The sequence below is a fragment of the Rhea pennata genome, chromosome 3 (genome assembly GCF_028389875.1).
Source record: "Rhea pennata isolate bPtePen1 chromosome 3, bPtePen1.pri, whole genome shotgun sequence".
NCBI lineage: Eukaryota > Metazoa > Chordata > Aves > Rheiformes > Rheidae > Rhea > Rhea pennata.
In genome coordinates, this window is record NC_084665.1 from 41,527,272 (window position 1) to 41,545,994 (window position 18,723).

Here is an 18,723-nt window from a genome sequence, read left to right on the forward strand (position 1 = left end):
ATGTGGGTATTTGTATCCTCACAATACAAATGAAATCAAAAACCCTGCCCAGAAAAATGGGTCCTTCCATGTGAATCCATTTCCTAGAGAAAAGCTATAAATTGTTAGAATTATTGTAAATTGGATGGTGTACAAACAACCTGATCAAGGCCAGAAAAATTACTGAATTTCCCGAGGTATGAGGACAGGCACCAGTATCACAGTGAAAAAAAATAGCACAAATTGACGTGGTTGTGAATTAATAATGATATTCACAGAAAGCAGACCGATTTCACAGATTAAATGGGCAAGCGAAATTACAAAAACAAGCACGAGATGCTACTATTTAGGCCTTATAGAGCACTTTTCATTCATAGATCTCCAAGCATTTTCCAAGAATGGATAAAAGTCACTCCTCCTGAGTTTGCAGCCAGGGTAAGTAGGGCATAGAGGAGCAGCAGTGCCCTCGGCAACGTCTGTCTCGCGGTGCTTCCGTAACTACCAGCACGTGGAAAGAAGATCCGAAGGGCTGCATTCTGTAAAGGTAGTAAATACTGAACTTATAAAGGAAAAAGGGGGGGGGGAGAAAAGAAATATCTCAGAAAGAGGAAATGAGAAAGAAGAGAATAAGAATGGGAAAGAAAAAGGAACAAGGAGTGAATGGCAGTGTAAAAAGGAAGGAAAATAAGGAAGAGAATAAAAGGAGAGGGTTTGTATGTGCATATAAATAGGCCTACGCTCACTGCAGGTATATAGCCACACAGATTTATAAGGAACCGTGCTCCCCGCAGGCAGAAACTGGGTGCCCCGAGCTCGGCCGCGGCAAGACCGGCCCTTTCGCTGACAGCGACGCAACTTTGGACAGGGTTTCAATTTTCTCCCCTTCTTTTTTCAACATCTGTGAACTCAGAAGTTTCTTATAAGGAAAAGAACATGTGTTTTGGAAACAGTCAAAAACGAATACGCAATCCTCATGAAATTTGGAGCCAATGCAGACAGTCTGGGGAAAAAGTCCTTCTAAATATGCTACTACAATGGAAATCAGCTATGCAAAATGGTACCTTTTTGCTCAGTGATTTTAATTTAATCAGTCATGTCTGTCTGCTGTACAGGCAACAAATTCAATGCTGCTTGCTCGTGTTCAGGCTACAGCGACATGGTGTCTCATCAATAGATGGGTCTACTCCATTTTGATCGATTGTATCTGTGCCAAATTTTCGGTGCTCTCCCCCTGTAGCCGGATCTCAGTCCTGCTGAAGTCAGTCAGTTCTTCTCATGCTGTTTAGCTCAGACTCACGAAAATGGTAGTCGCACAGATATTATTTAGCACCTGAATTTCACCTTCTGAACCCCAGTGCGTGGTGGAGAAAGAGCTCATAGCCAGCCCTAAGATGACATGTTAATTTTCTAGTTACCTTTTAGACAGTGTATTTCTTTTTAATTTCTAAAGGAAGCAGATCCAGTATAAAAGGTAAGAAATGCAGTAGCCTACTATATCATTTTTTATAGGATCACTCTTCAGATATTTATAGTTGATTTCTCTTAGCGAGCTTTCTTTTATGATTTTTATTTCTTCATTACTACTTTTTCCTGTATGTAACTGTAATATTTATTTGCTGATTTTCTGTCTATAATTGTTTGCTTTAGCTCTAGTGGGATGCGACAGTAGAATGATATTGAATAGTCAGACAGTGGAAAAATAGAAATACAATGCAAACAGTCGCTGAATGACTTGGGAGAAGCCAAAAAATTCACAATGTCCAAAATACACACCACTAAAGCTTTTCTTATTTAAACGTTTAAGGAGTGTAAGTACTTTCCCTACAAATGAGACAATTTGTATGAGAAACGGGATAGTGGGGCCTAAATTGCTGAAAACATTTAAGTGTATTTGAGCATTTGTGCATTTTATGCCGCTGCAGTTTAGCCCCCGATAGCCACTAGACTCAACCAAGGTCAGTCGAAAAGGGCACTCACTCACTTTTCCAAGAAGTGTGAATGCCTGCACGGGAATGCGTGTTTGCTGTTGCAGCTTGAGTTTCCCTGCACGTGCCTTCGCAGCGTAAACACGAGGGAAGAGGAGAGCCACACGTCTCAAAAGACCGAAGCAGTCCCAGAACAGGTTCTGGATAACGTGTCCTCAGCAGGCCCCATCCTGGATGACAAATGTCCCAGATTTGAAGCTTTCTTTTGTAGTTCATGGGAAAGCATAGTTAACCCAGGAAACGTGAGTGTATGTGTCAAAGGAATTCACTTCAGGCAGTGTGTACCCTGCAACTATCGTGCCATTTTTTACCCACCAGAAGGCATTTTTGTTCACATTGCTTAACTTTTACAGTATTGCTCTTCTGATAAGTCTTTGCTTCTTTCTCAAGATGTTTGGCTTACGCTGTTGTTTTTTTTTTTTTTTTTTTTTTAATATCACAGTGAACAAGTAATGGATTAAAAGGAGTTCTACACATCAATATTCATATGCTTTGTTAATCCAGGAAAAGCTTACTTTTTGCTTACTTTTCACAACAGTTGTGTTTCCATCATTGGAATTGTTATTTTGAAGAAATATTTCTCTTTTTTTTCTAGTAACAACAAGGATGAGGTCGATGTTCCTACTTCGCCCAATGCTATAGAACTGCTATAGATAATGTTGAGAAACTTTTAATCAATGCAAAGTAAGTATGATTAGGTGGGTGGCCTTGAAACGAGGGGAATCTCATGGAAACGTGCCATTTGGGTTAGTGCTCCAAATGGAGGGTAAATGGGAGACCAGGCAGTCCCCTAAATAAAAACAAACACTCTGGAAATGCTACACCCTACCAGTATCAGCCTCCAAAGACCTGTATGCATCTCTTTCCGTTCGTCACACAGGGGGACAGGCCTTTTCCAGCCCAAACAGCTCAGTCACGGCTCTGCTAAGCTTCTCCTCCTCATCTTCCCACTGTTCAGTGGGGCTACCCCCAGTGAAGTTACCGTAAGTAGTAATCCTTCTTATGATTTTGTCTTTGCCTCTACCATTAGAAAAACATTCTACAGATACCTTTGTAAATAAATGAGCATTGCTCTTAATACTACTGCATCTGTAAGCAGATATTTTAAAAGAGATTTTTTTTTATTTGAATAATACAAAAAATTGTGAGTCTGCTCATATAAAAAGTTAAAGCAGTGGTTTTGCACCAACTTTATACTAATGTAGATAAATTTTAAAAAACTTTAAACAGATGTATGCATTATGACATTTATCTAAAATTCACAAATCTTCATGAAGGAGTTTATACTGAAATTCAGTTCTGAAGGATTCCTGTTCTACTCCCTCCCACCCCAATGTACGTATACACATTGTATACATGTGCACAGCACTTTACACAGTGCTTTCCACACTGATAGGTTTTGGATAAAATTTTACAGTCTTTTTTATTTACAAATGTAAAACTGTGTATCAGATCTAAAGCTGTTTGGAGAGAGCTGGGACCGTTCAGCCTGGAGGAGAGAAGGCTGAGGGGGATCTGCCCAATGTGACTAAATATCTGAAGGGAGAGCATAAAGAGGATGGGGCCAGACTCTTCTCAGGGGTGCCTCATGGCAGGATAAGAGGCAACAGGCACAAACTGAAGCACAGGAAGTGCGAGCTGAACATAAGGAAAAGCTTTTTTATCGTGCAGGTGACGGAGCACTGGCACAGGTTGCCTGGAGAGGCTGTGGCATCTCCGTCCTTGGAGATGTTGAAAAGCTGTCTGGATGGGATCCTGGGCAATCTGCTCTAGGTGACCCTGCTTGAGCAGCGGGGTCAGATCAGATGGTCTCCAGGGGTCTCTGCCAACCCCAACTGTTCTGTGATTCTGTGATGCTAAAAAAATGTTCTTCGTGGCTCCAGACAGAAAGAAACACACTTTCAGTAAAAGCCAATTCATAAAAATAAGCGGGACACACTCAAGCTACCCTATATAGAAACATTCAAGTAATGTGAAAAGGTGAAGAAAATACATAGGAAGGAGGCCAAAAGGGAAATCAAGCGATGTTACAGTGTTTATAGAGGAAAAAATGAAATCTAAATACTAACAGAAACAGGAAACAAAATCTCTCTACTTACCTGCGACTACATTACTGTGAGCTACAGGGAAATGAGAAGCACAATATTTAAGAAGAGTGGCTACTGAATAAGAGATCTGTCTTATTCCTTTGGATTGTTGGATAATGAGACAGAAGAACAATCATTAACATTCAGAAACTGCATTTTTTGTAAGATATCTTTGCTTGTTATTTCCAATACACTTTTAATTGACAAAATTATCACGGGAGAACAAACTTTAAGTGTAGCTTCAAAGGATCAAAAGCCACTTACACCTTTTAGCTATGATAAATTTCAAGCTCCAACATTTATTTTTATTTATTTTTTTCACGGGACATAATTGACTAGCGCTTTATGCTTTATGAAGAAGAGCAACAGTTTTATGCAATTTTAATTTTAATTTCAGCTGAAATTGTTGCAGAAATGCTTTTTTAAGTTTGGTTGAAAGGAGGCAGAACTTATTCCCCTTTTTTCTCTAATTTACAATAATTTTTTTACCGTAATTGTGAGTTACAGTTCTTTATGTAGCATCCTTCTCACTCAGATTAAGGGAAATTGGCTGTGTATCTTTACATTTGATACACATTTCTTACCTTTCAGAGAACTTCCCTACACTTAATATCAACATCTGATGTCAAATATCTACATATACATGTTTAAGGGCTAGAATCAAACTGGTGCAGAGAGTTGTAGTGAGTCATTGCCTAACAGGAGGATGAATCATCCCCTCAGCACCTGGGACTGAATCATCCTTCTCGCAGCCACTAGCTGCTGTCTTTACAGACACAAACAGTGTCATAGATAGCAGTTGTCTACATTAGGATTTCGCTTGGCTTGTTATTTCAACCATTAATTGAACAGAAATGAAATGGCTAAAAAAGATCACTTTGCAGTTTGCAGCCTTTTTCCATCCTTTGGATGCCTTCTGGTGTCCTTGATGGGTACTTTCCAAGCACCCAAGAAAAATGCATGAAAATGTGGTCACTGATTTCATGTGAGAGGTGCAAATATTGCTCACAGTCTCTAGACTATACAAGACCCCCTGAGTTATAGATTTTCCAAAGCCCTATTTCAGATTATTGGCTTCCCTGCTCAGTCCTGCTTTGGGCTCCAACATCGATTTCTCTCCTCTGACTGTATTATGGCATGACCTATAGTTTCCCTGCCTTGGCTTACTGATCTTTGCTTCAAAAACTTTATGATCTGAGGCTTTCTGATTTAGCTGTCTGAACCTGGCTTGGTCTCTGATTCTGCTCTCTTCGTGACCATGAGTTTGCTGTCCAGGCCCTGGATCAAACTACAGGGCAGTTTCCCATTGTCCCAGTCAAAACAAAAGCCTAAGGATTTGTGCACAAGGATAAGTTTCATCAGTTAGGGTAATATGGTTAAACTTAATTCTTATCTCAGTACAGCTCAGAAAAAGGAGAAATGGTGCTTGGGGGTTTGTGTAGCATCCTTCTAATGTGACAGAAATCAGGAAGGAAAAAAAAAGTCACTTATTCTGAGGTATGGGTTGGGTATGTTACATCTGCTACAGCTGTAGTGGTTTACATAAACACTGGCTTATAACAGTGTACAGTGTTTACAAGCCCTAAATGACTCGTAAATGGCACTTCTTCACACTAGCATGGATCCCTGATTGTGCACGAATACATTTTTTGCCTCTCATTTCTGAAAAATAATCTCTATTTGCCGTGGTGTATCGGGCATAAACAGCAGGGTTTGGGTAGCAGGGGGCTGCACAGTGTCCTGTGTGGGAGGAGGCCACGAATCACCCTGTGCTGGCCCCAGCCATCTGCAGCACCGGTGGGAACAGTCACTCATGCACCAAAACTGCAATCAGTCAGGGAGCACATGGGACCAGTGCTCAGACAAATTTACAAAGGGTGGTAGCCACAAGGGACAGGAGACACAGGGGGAAACTTGTTAGGACACACACGAGGTATGCGAGGAGACACAAAAGGAGACATTAAAGGACATATGAGGAAACATGGGAGGATGCATGTGAGGACACACAAAAGAAGATATAGGAGGAAGCACAAAAAGGGGACAAGTCAGGGGAGACACAGGAGGAAACACAAAATGGGACAAGTGAGGAGAAATGTGAATAGGTATGTTCCAGGAGGAAATGGAGGAAGAAATGGAGTTGAAGCATGCAGGGGACACTGTTGGGGACATGGCTGGAGATGTGCTCTTGGGATGAGGTGATCTATGCTGGAGGAGGGACATCTCTGAGGGACTGTAGCTGTGGGTGACCCATGCCAGGGCAGAGACACCCTTGAGGGACTGCAGCACATGGAGGACTCAGACTGGGGCAGAGGAGCAGTAAGAAGCAAGGAGTAGTGGAGGAAAAGAGTGAGAAACACAGAGGAGCAGAAAGAAATGATTACACAACGTCCTGTGCTGCCCATCACATTGCCAAAAGAATTGTGAGGGCCTGAGAATAACATGTGTTGACAGTAAGGGGAGTTGAGATTAGTAAGGTGGTGGAGAGGTGTTGGACTGAAGTTGAGCCTGAGGAAAGAGGAAGAAAGGTGTTTGTTGAGTTGTTTGTCTTCTTTGTTTCTCATTACCCAAATCAGAAATTAAAAGCCTATGTTAATTAGCAATAAATGAAATAAAGTGAAATTTCCCAAATCAAGACTGTTTTGCCCACAACACATAGACATTCACGGATGATATTCAGATACTGTAGGTACAGATATCATTTTAGATGTCCCTGGTATGCTACCACTCCAGAAGAGTACAAGTGTCCTGCAGGTTCTGCATCTACCTCAAAAACCTTAGAGCATGTTAAATGGTGCTGGACACCCAGAGACTACACCAGAGACCTCCTTCATTCACTCTAGATAATAGCACAACAGGCTGCTTTCCTTCTCTGCATTGAACACTGCTGCTGTCCCCCTGTTCCAGCCCATTTTCAGTCTGTAACAAGTTTTACAATAGTAGCAACAAACAGAAAAGTCTCGACTGCAGCTAATGTTTTCTGAAAATACTCCTGTTGTTCATTTACAAAAATAGTTGTTGCATGAGAATGAAAAGACAGCCTGCTATGGATGTAAAACTGTGTGTATATATAATGTAGATGTCCTCTTGGCCATTTCTGAAATAAAGGCCAAATTAGTCCACATATGCCTCAATAGGCAGGACTGTTGTTTTACTTCTACTGAATCATTTTTCCTTTATTGAAATTAAACCATCCTGTGAAGTCAATGCTATTATTTCATCAAAATAAGGTTTGTCCCACATCTCTCTCACAATAAGACCAAGTCACAGTCGGGGACCTTTGCACCAAACTGAAAAGTAACCATAAATTCTCATTATGAGAAAATTATTTTAGACTTCTTTCAACTGGCTGAACAGTGGAAGTCAGCAGATTATCCTGAAAGAACAAGATCTGATTTTGTGCATGATATTCTCAAAGTAATTTAACACTTTTTCTTTCAAGAAATAGAACTCAAAATGCATTTCAAAACTCTAGAGATTATTAACAATCTCATTAAAAAATAATTACTTTGCTGTGGGTCTTTTGAGGGGTTTTGTGTGTGAACCTGTGTTCATCGTAAAACCATAGATGCTCTCCAAGGTCCTGAAATTGGGAACTCGATTTAGGAATGCAGTATTACTAATTAAAAGTATTAATGTTTTATATTAAGATTTTAAGTTAACTGTGGATGAAGAAAAATATTTCTTGAAATCCTAAAAATTTAAACTCCAACGAACAGGATCAATTTTGGAAAAGAAAAGGCTTTGATTGAAAAAAAAAAAGTTTATAACCAATCAGATCACAGAAGATAAAGTTTCTGTGGAGTACAAATGAGAGAGAAAGAAAATTGAAGTTAAACAACCCCAGAAATGTAAAATATCATCCTTGTGAATGAAAACATTTGGGAAGGATTTTTTGTGATGCTGATTTGCTGGATAACAAGATTTCTGAGGCTTGCCAACAAGCTGAATAATATGAAATTCTTGCTGAGCTCTCAGCACACAGTAGGCTTATTATTCATATACATTGCTCTTCTTTCTCCTTTGCTTTTTATGCATGTCTCCTAATATTTTTTTTTACTTGGTAGTGGCTTTTATACTCTAGAAGAAATGTTATTAGCAGTTGTCCTGAAAATTGAAGCATCGTACTTATTTTCCATTCTCTTTAAGTACTAACTTTTTATATGAAAAGATGATGTGGTGAATATCATTGTCTTTTGGATTTATTGTCTAAAGTTATGGAGTGATAGAAGTCTGGGATAGTAGAGATTACATGGATATTTCCACATAACACTTCTGAGCTGCAGGAGCTGATATAAGGAAACACCTGTTCAAGAACAGAACAGACTAGTAATCATCCAAGTTACTCAGCATACAATACATATTTCCTTTAAGTTATGGTGGTCTCATTACAGAAATATGCTTCATATATATATATATACTTGGCTGCTGGTCTTGCAGTCTTAACAAAGAGGCTAAGGACTGAACGTGAACATTGACTAGACTGTCTGCACTTGCATGCTATTCTCGGTAGCAGAGCTTAGGAAGAACGGTCAAATTGTTCAGAAAAGTTTGCTCTGCTGGGCTATTGGTGTCTTTTTGATGGATAACTAGAATGCTTTTAAAAAATATTTTTAAAATTATATTTCAAATCCACTAATCTAATTAAAATAAGTGACATCATAAAAATTGAACATATACTACCCCTTTAACCCTAAAATTTCAGGAAGAATTTATTAATTCAGTCTCTATACCATTACCTCTGACAGGCAGTTTATTTAGAATGCCCTTTCCATTTCTTATTATTCTTTCTATATTATATCAGAGTCATAAATAAACAAACAAGACATAGTTCTCAAACCTGTGAAAATCAAGACTAACTCTACTGAAGGCAATGCAGTATACCAACACTAAAATTTCAGAAAATATTTTTAATTATAAAGTAGCATAAAGAGACTTTTACCAGAATTATGGTCTACATTATGGTTCTGTGCCAGTAAAATATTCCAAAACACTGTGAGTCTGACTAAGAAAAAAAATATATAAATTATAATCACAAATCAGTGATAGAGTCATCACCAAAAGGAATGATTCTATGGCTAAGAAACTAAGAGCAAAAAAAAATTACTAAAAATATTTCTTCAGAAGTTCTTTCCCATTTAATTACTATGTTGGACACCTGATTTGAAAGACTGTAAAGGAAGAATGAATTTAATCAACAAGCAATTCTCTAGGTACTTCATCAAGGAGAGCAGTTAACAAAGTGGAAAGACATTTCTGGACTAGAAGACATAAGAGTTCGTTATGAGAGTAAGCATAATCAGGCCAAAGTGCAATTAAAAGAACATTCATTAAAACTGGAAACACAGAAAATAAGAATTACAAGATTTTTCAGAAGGCAAGGAGACAAATATATGTGATCTATTTGAAGAATGTCTCCTTAAAAACAGAATTAAAACTAAAATATTAACAAAGACTATACCAAAGATTTCTTGCGAGTATGCCTAAACTGAGCAAGTGAGCTTGAAACTGAACTTTTAAAGAATATTCATCCAGGTGATTTTAGCAATTCCAAAACATTTTAACCCCCTATGAGAATCTCTTAGGTCACCCTTACCACAGTAATATTGATAGTCCTTTTAGGCTTTGTGATAGAATACCGAATTTGGTGCCATAAATGAAATGTAGTTTTGCACATACGTGGAGGTTTATAAAATACCTGGAGCTCTAAAAGAGTGACAGAAACAAAAGCAGTATTATTCCCCTCTTGGAATCTTTGTCGCTTCAGGAATACACCTCAGGGACAAGAGATAAGTCCTCCAAGGAACTGGTCCCTTTCAGCCAGGGACAACAAACTATTTGTAGTGCTATTAAAAAAAGGGGGGCGGGGGGAGGAAGATAGGTAGTCAGTAACTTCATTATATACTTAACTGTGAAAAGAAGATATGGACTAAAATCCTCAGAATCACTATAGTGAGGTGTTTACTTCCTACTGAAGATTTATTCATTTGGCTTCCCAAAGACTTTAGCAAGTAATCTCCTATCCCAGATAATGGACTTAAATTAAGACTTGGAGTTAGTGTTTGAGGGTTGAGAAATACTGCTCATAGGTTATACTTAGATGATGATGTAATTCAGTTTCCTGAATTGCAGGGTAAAGATTTAAGTCTGTGTTATTTAAGATTGTTAAGAAAAAGTCCAGTGTTTACATCTGGATTTTTTTAGTGACAACAGCAACAGCTACATCTATTTTTTTTGTTGTTGTTGTTGTTTCCTGGAGAAATCTCTTAAGGTAATAATATACCTCCTTGTTTATAAAATAGAACAGATTTCCATTAGCAGATGAAAATACATTGAATGCTACTCATAAAACGTGTGCTGCTCCACTCCTAGGAAATTAAAAATATTGCTACCAGATGTTCCTGGTCCCATGTGCTGAAGCCGGGGAACCTTATGTGTACACTTCCTTTGCTGTTTGAGAAGCCAAACACAGAAAAGACAATGGTGCTTACATGCATAAAGTGGCACTCCTGGAAAAACTCTGCTGCTCCACCATCCTTTAAATCAGAGGACATCAAAATTTCATAAGCATCTCAGATTTTAGCCTGTGATTGTAAGCTGTCTTATGTTGTCTGTTCATCTTCCAATTCTCCCTAGAAACTTTTGAATCTGCTAGCCAATTCCAGTCAAATTTGGTAGGGATATAGAAGTCTCAGAAGAATCACTTTCTACAAGCTTTGTGAAAATTTGTAGCTAGCCAGAGAAGAGAAACCCAAAGAAATGCCTTTTTGTCTCCTCCGAGGGAAAAAATTACAGTATTTAATTCAACAATTACCTGTCAGGTTCTGCTTCCTAGCTGAAAATATTCATATTTTTTAATCAGTTTTACACTTTGCACAAACTCATCTAGCAAGGCCCACTTAATTCAAATTTAAGTTTTATGAAAGATTGCCTTATGTCTTCTGGACCTGTATAAACATCGTTCACTGCCATTCTCAGTTTTCTGACTTCTTTCCACTTAATTGCTGTGAGGCTCAAATTCCCTTGCAGCATGCAGTCCTTACAGGTGGATCTTCCACACAGTGGGTTAACACCAACTGAAAGGAAATGAGAAAAAAGAGTTCATCACCCAGAGTGACAACGGTTTCTTGTCCGGACAGAGCTCTTCCCGAACAATCAACTGTTTTCTTCCTCACTACAAGAAACAAAGGACATTTATTTTGGTGCAATACATTTCAGGAACCAAATCAATATGGTAATTAGCACAGCTCTAAAAGATTTTTTTCCTTCTGTATCAGCATTCTCTGTTATCAAGTAATCTCTGTTATCAAATTATTCCTCAAAAATTGATGGAATTGGTGTGGAACTGACAAGTAGAAGAAGCAAGGCAATATTCACCCTGCATAGCCTTAAACATCCAAATTACACTTTTGAATTAAAAAGCTCATCTTCTGAGACCACCCACAAAGTCAACGGAGGCAGATTCATCTCAAAGGTGACTCAGAGCAGGTCTCTGATAGTAAAAAAAAAAAAAAAAAAAAAGTGTCCAGCAATCAGCCTTCCAACTAGCATCATAACTTAGACATCTAAACGCACAGTTGAGAAGTTTAATCAAGAGTGGAGATCTGAAATTCACTTTCTTCTTATTCCCATAATTGTCTGTAATGCTATATCCAGGCTCGAGAGTTATTACAGTAATTTTTAATTACAATCCCTGTGAAGCAAATAAAACTACCGATGGCTGCACTGACTTGGACTGTTGAAGACATCTCCAGAATTTTCACCTATAGCCTAAGAACTAAGCCCAGTCCTTTGGATAATTTCAAAAAGGATTTTGCTAGGTTTTCTCACAACTCGAATGCATGACAAGAAGCTTTGGTAGATGCAGATACGGTTGCATACAGTTGATTTATACAAAGGAAAGACAGTGAAAAATAAATAACTTGAAAATGAGATCCCTGATGAAAACTAAATGCAACTACAGTCCAGGTGATGTCTAGTAGCAGTGCTGTGTTTCACAGATGATTCAAAGGCATTAGCTTATAACTTCCTTCTAGAAGATAAGAACAACAGTGCCGAAGTGCATTTACTCTCCTGTTTTAAGATGAGCGTAATATCTTAAATACTATTATGCAGAGCTATGAGTTATTTAAACATTTCTGCAGGGTTTTAAATATTCTGATGAATCACTTATAATTACCTATGATTAAAAAGTCATCATCAAATAGATAACCTCAATGAAAAATAAGGTACAAAGCACTTTCTCAACACATAGTATCTATTTTCTTTTAAATAAGAAGATTTTACTATAATTACAATCCTATATGAATCCTTAACGATTCATAAGGAAATGTTATACTTGGAGCACCTACTGATAGCTGGCCCTGATGGCTAGTGAAAAGAGTTAAATGTTTTATGTTTATTTCAAATTGCATCTTCAGCTGTGCCAAACATATTTTTCAAATCAGAAAGGTACAAAAGTGAAAGGCTTCCAGAAATACGTCCTATGTAACAGAAGAAAAAACAACCATATGTGCATTTCAGATTCATAGATCAAGTTACAAGGTTGGTAATTAGGTTTTGACTCTCTAAATATTCTTGCAGCTCCAAATATAATGCTAGTCTATGCTTTTTTTCCCCTGAAACTGTTGTATAGCAATGGTATGTGCAATAAAATGAGTTGTCTTGTTCAACTCAGAACAGACCAGATTTGGTTGTGAGTAAAATGACATTTTATGCTCAAGTACTACAGAGTACAAAGGGTAAAGCATACTGTAGAAGTATAGGATCTTTAATATGGTGGATATTTATCTAAGCAGGCTCAGCCTCTTGAATTTTTCATTCAAATGTGTGGTAAGTCCAATACATACATAAGGACAACTTTTCTGAAAGTTTTCAGCCTAGTTTTCAAGAAAATTCCTCCACTATCTGTCCATCTGTCTGACCCTCCTCTTCCAATAGCTTTTGAAGCTATGTTCCCTTTTTCAAACAGATTTAAGAGAGAGATGGGAGTCACAGAGATAATGAGTTCCTAAAAATTTCATGTAAATTGGCTGCTGAGTAGTGCTTTCTTTAAGGCAAAGTCTGAAATATGAACCCAATGGCTATCCACTGTTGGCCATGACCTGGGCAATTGGGCAGTGCAAACTGGCCTCTCAGCACAGAAATCAGAAGCAGCTTACCGACTTTCGCCCAGCGACTATTTCGGAGACACTGGGGGTGCTGCCAGGGAATTTCAGACAGCACAGTGGGTAACCAGAGGGGTTATAGTGTTCTCGGGTACTCTGCAAGGCAGCGGTAGTCAGGAAGTGTAATGGTGAGGGGAAGCGGACAGAACTAATGCGTAAGGAATCCTTGCTTCACTGGTTCCACTGCTCATGGGACAATTTTTTTTTTTACTTAGGTTTATCTAAGTTTGACAGCCGATATTTGTCTCCAGATCACTATCTGGGGTTGAAACAGACAAATAAACAAACAAAAAGTGTTCACAAGTTCAGGTTTTAGGTCCATAAAAGATTACTGTGATCATCAAATTTCAACTGCTGAGTTAATGCAAACCTTAGCATTCTCCTAGTTTTTGCATCATCAGGACTATAATTTCAGGTGAGCTATACAAAGATATTTAATTGTGATACAAAACACCAGAGAATCTAGCACATATTGCTTAAATAGTTCCACTTTCTTGTTGTTCAAAAATTTAATAATCCTCACTGCTAAAGCTACACTCCTGTTTTGAGTTTGTCTCAGTTTTCATTCACTGGATCTTCCCAAAGAACCATAAGAAAGATCTTTGCCTTTATATGTTGAATTATAGAATATTCTATTTACTCTACCATAATTTCTTACATGGAAAAGATATCTTACATCTCAAAATCAAGGTGCCATCTGAACTGTTCCTTTGTTTAAGAGATCAAATTGTGATCTTTCACTGTAAAGTAAGATCTCCACATCAGATTGTTCCTTTTCTAAGTTCTTTTTAATTTTCTCAGCAGTTTTAAAAATGTGAGCACTGGCTGGACTGGTATTCTATGGTTTAATTAATATATATTAATTTTTATTAATACAATTATAACTTCAAGTTTACTGCATTAATTCACCCCAGCAGCAGAGTGACACCTTTATTTCATTCTAGATGCAACAGAAATAAATATCTTGCCTCTTTGGTGACCTGAGAGTAGATTGCCTATAAAGGCTACATTAAAATTATTTCAAAATTCCTTGCAGTTACTTTGAATGAAAAGATTACTTTCTGAAAGGAGCTGAAGACTGGTACCGTAAGGAAGATAAACTGACAGCTTACTGAAAAATTCACCCTTGAATCATCTGTAATAATAGCTTTTCCTTGGTTTACAAGATGGATAGATTAGAGAATGAGGTAAGTTATGAATTCCCTACAATAGTAAATAAGAATTCTTATCTGTTATTCTGAAAGGGGAATTGCCAAGAGTTTTTAACGTAACAAACAACCAATAATGTTTTTGACAGAATAAAGAGTTACAGAGATAATATAAAATCCTGAGTTCTAACCAGTAAATCCAAACCTGTAAATGAAAGAAGATACCACTAAAAATACACAAACACAAATATAACAAAACAAGACCAGAACAGCAACTGCAGATTTTCATAGCACCTCCTGTGGCAAAACAAGACCAAGGAAAAGGAGCTTCCTGTAGGCCACCGCTAGCAGACTGGAGAGAAATCCTCAGAGTCTAGTTCAAAGCCACAAACACCACCATGGATCATCCTGTTGCAGGCAAAAACTGATCAGACTTCAAATTTTATACCTTACCTTTAGGAAGTGAAAATCTTATTTTTCTAGTATTTTGTTTTTAAAATGATATTTTGTTCATAATATTTTTGTTCCTTTTTTTTTCCTTCATTTCCATGGTGTAAGCTCCACAGTTTCTGTTGGATGGAGTTGTGCTGTCTTCAAATTGGAGTTCAGTTTATAGGACTACTATTAAAACAGAATTTGAAATGAATGAGTGATTTGCCCACTGCATAAATCTAATAAACAGTAAGCTACTCTACAATATTGCATTTTAATATATTGAATAAGAATTCATTATTTTAATAGTAACCTGAAACAAGTTACTATATAAAATCATAACCATTTTTACAATGAATTACAATGGCTCTGAAAACAATAAAGGCAATATTTCAGTTTCTACATTTTGCCAGATAACAGGCTTAGAACAATTCAAGCAGAGGGGACAATTTTGTTACACAAGATTAAATTCTTCCCATGGTTACGTATATGTCATTCTCACCAAAGTCAAGAACATAATCTTGACCCAACAGTATCAACAGGAAGTTACAGGATTAATTAGCTGGGAAAACAGAAATAAATTCTTATAAGGAGAAAATTTCAGAGACTTTAGAAAAGTTAAGAATAGTATCTAAAACATTAGAATAATTAATGTCTTTTTTAGAACACACACAAAACCCTTGCTACAGCCATTATGATATTAACTACCATTTTATAACATTTACCTAAAGTTTATTTTAAGAGAAGCCTTGTTTTTAACAATCATTTTAAATCCTCGTAAACTGAAGAATTAATTAGCAAGCATGGAGGATCAGCAAACTAATGCTTTAGTCTGTTAAACCATCTGCTCAGGAGCACCCTGTTCAAATCTTGGCATTATAAGCGGATGGGTGAATACTTTTGTCTCTTGCACTTGGTTTCAAGTTGCCATTCTTTGTTAATACTCTTTTTTTTTTTTTGATAATTCATGGTAAATAAAGCTATAAAGGGGCTAATAATTGATTGGAATCCTGCTATCATAAATTTTTATTAAACAGATTGCTGACAAATTTGGCAGAAAATCTTGCTTCAGACATTTCTCTTATTTCATACCAGACTCCTATATATACAATATGTATGTATAAAGGGCCAGATTCATCCTCATCTTTTGTTTGCTTTGCATTCTACAAAGAAGATATACATCCAGTTAAACCAGCCAAGTTAGTGCAAGGTAACTATAGTCTTCAAGGCAACCTGTCCTTCAGTTTTGAAGACTATTAATGAATGCACCATTAATATTTTAATATGTTGTTTTATTAACTAGAACATATTCATCAGATCTGAGAAAGTCCTTGTTATCGCAACCCCAATCTGTCATTGTTTTCTAAACTTCCATGCTAATTCTTTGATTTCATGTCACAGCTTAGTTTCTGGAAAATGCAGGTACTTTTTAACATACAGTGGGTCAAGGTAAGCATGTAGCAATGAGTGTAGTCAACAGTCTAGTCGTAACCAATGGAACACTTATACTGGTAACGCTAGAACAATTTCCACCTACTTCAGCAACCTTTTTCATGAGTTGAAAACAAGGAGGGCTAGCTCACCCAGAAACCAAGTGGCTGATACAGTAGGGAAGCAGTGCTGCAAATCACGCTGTGAAGTCTGCATGGTATTGAAAGGCGAAGGAAGGTGCTCAAAGTAACCATCTCAAAGGATAAGGTGCCTTCTACCATTGACAACCAAATTATTTGCCAAAGAGAAAAGTTCTAAATAAATGCAAAAGGTCTGGGGCAGATCTTACAATAGGTGGCCTCCCTTCTCCTCACCAGCAGCTGACTCTCTCCTCATCTGCTTCTTTCTAAGGCTTCGGACAGCTGTGACCCTCCCAGAATCAGCTGGCAAAAATGTACATAGTCACAAAACCTCCAAAACGAAGACAATTGCTTTAAATTCTGCCCCCTTCCCCATTAGGTGTTACTCTCCTCGGTTTTGCTCATGTGTTACATGCTTGATCCTTCTAACTATCATCAGTTGGCATTTTCTCATTGACTCTAATTAAATGAGATCAGGCCAGTAGATTGGGCTCTGCATTAGAAATCACTGTATGCTGGCAATCACAGTATTTTTTTTCTGAGACATATTTATCTGTGTTGATGAAATTAAAATAGGATAGGGAGAGGGAGGAGGGAGAAAAAAGCTCAAGCAGGAAGGCTGGCATTTTATTTTTCTCAGAGTTGCTTCTTTAGTAGACTGACCTCCCTCAGATAAATCCCTGCACCATGGAAACTATTTTCTCACTGAGGAAAAATTTCCAAGTTCAGCTGCAGGCCTATACATCAAGTTAAGTACGTAGCTAAACAGTGTAACTGTGTAATCTTGCTGCCCTCTTCCCATCCTTGGCTCGTAGTGTTTGTCACACTTGCTGTCGGACCTTGTTTCAGGGCTGGGTAAGGTCCTCGGGGTAGGGCATGTGCCCTCCTTTCTGTTTGCAAAGCTCTGGCTTGTGGGAGTACAGGAAAGACAGGGAAGGGAAACACATTTTTACATCTTTGGAGGATAAATGATAAAGCAGTAATAACATGCTGCAAAATAAAGGCTATCAACTGATATTTACACACAGTCCTTTATCTGAAGTCTCTACTGCGTTCAGCATAATTATAAGGCTGCTCAGCAAAATATAGGTGGACAAAATAGTAATTCCTTTATTGCTATCTTGCTTTATTGCATATTCACAGAGCGCCTGCACCCTGCAGGTCTAAAATAATAATAATAGAAGTCTACTTATTAATACCTTCCATAAGCATTGATGAACTGTGACCATCCACAGAATGTGGAAATTGCTGCATCCAATTTTTACCTAGGAGCCGCCTAGCAGTGTTGATCAGCTCACTCAGTCACATGACAGTTAATATTGAAGCATAGGCTTGGTTTCATGGAACTGCTGGAATCTATAGTAAAACATTGTGTGCAAAGGCAAAATCTAGATTCCTTTTTTTAAAAAGTCTTTGCATATTTGAAATAACTAAATAAGCCTTTTTTTTTTTTAACTGAACTGAACTGTTAACCTGAACTGCAATTTACTACAACTATCGAGGGACATATGGAAGACACCAAAGAAAATTTAGTGAATGCAGTAGGAATGTATTTCCCTCAGAGGCAGCAGGGGACAACCACTGAGAAGAAATTAACTGAGACTCAAGGAGGGTAAAGATGAAGGAGAAGGACATTAAGGTAATGAACCTATTTAAAGTGAACATGAAATAAAGGGGAAAAATGCACAGTAAAATCCAACTGAACATGAGTAAGTTTTGGTTTGTCACAGCATCCAGCAGATTGCAACAGCCTCTGCCCATGTCTTTTCATAAACGTGTTATCTAAATTTTGTAACTTTACAACGAGCATGTTCTTGCTTTGAGGAAGTCACAAGAGACAACTAGACTTGGGAGAGTGATGATTAGAGTCCTGAAGTATCTGGGTGCCTATGACAAGAGAGGGAATCCAGAGGCACAGCTCAGCGCAGGTTCAGTACGCTCACCCCTCACAGCAGTTGAACTTCCATTCACTAATAGAGATGTTTCAGCTTTTAAAAAAATGTATGTATGTTGAAAACTTAAGCCGTGACTTTTTCAGCCAACTCCTTAACATGACTATAACCAAACGAAGCAGATATTTCTAAGCATCACTTTCTGTACACACAATTTTGTTGCTCTCCTGTCAGGTCCAAACGATTGCATGCTTTTCAAAGAGCAATAAGGAAGATAGTAACAGGGAGTTTAAAGCCAGATAGTCATCTGACCTACTGTCCTTTTTATTCTTCTTTTTTTTTTTTTTTTTTTTTTTTGAAAAATTGCAACACTTTAGGTTCGTTCTGTTTTGAAAATGTATTCTTACATGGAACCAAGCTTATTAGCTGGTGCAAACAGAAAGGGATAAAACTAAAATGAGGCGA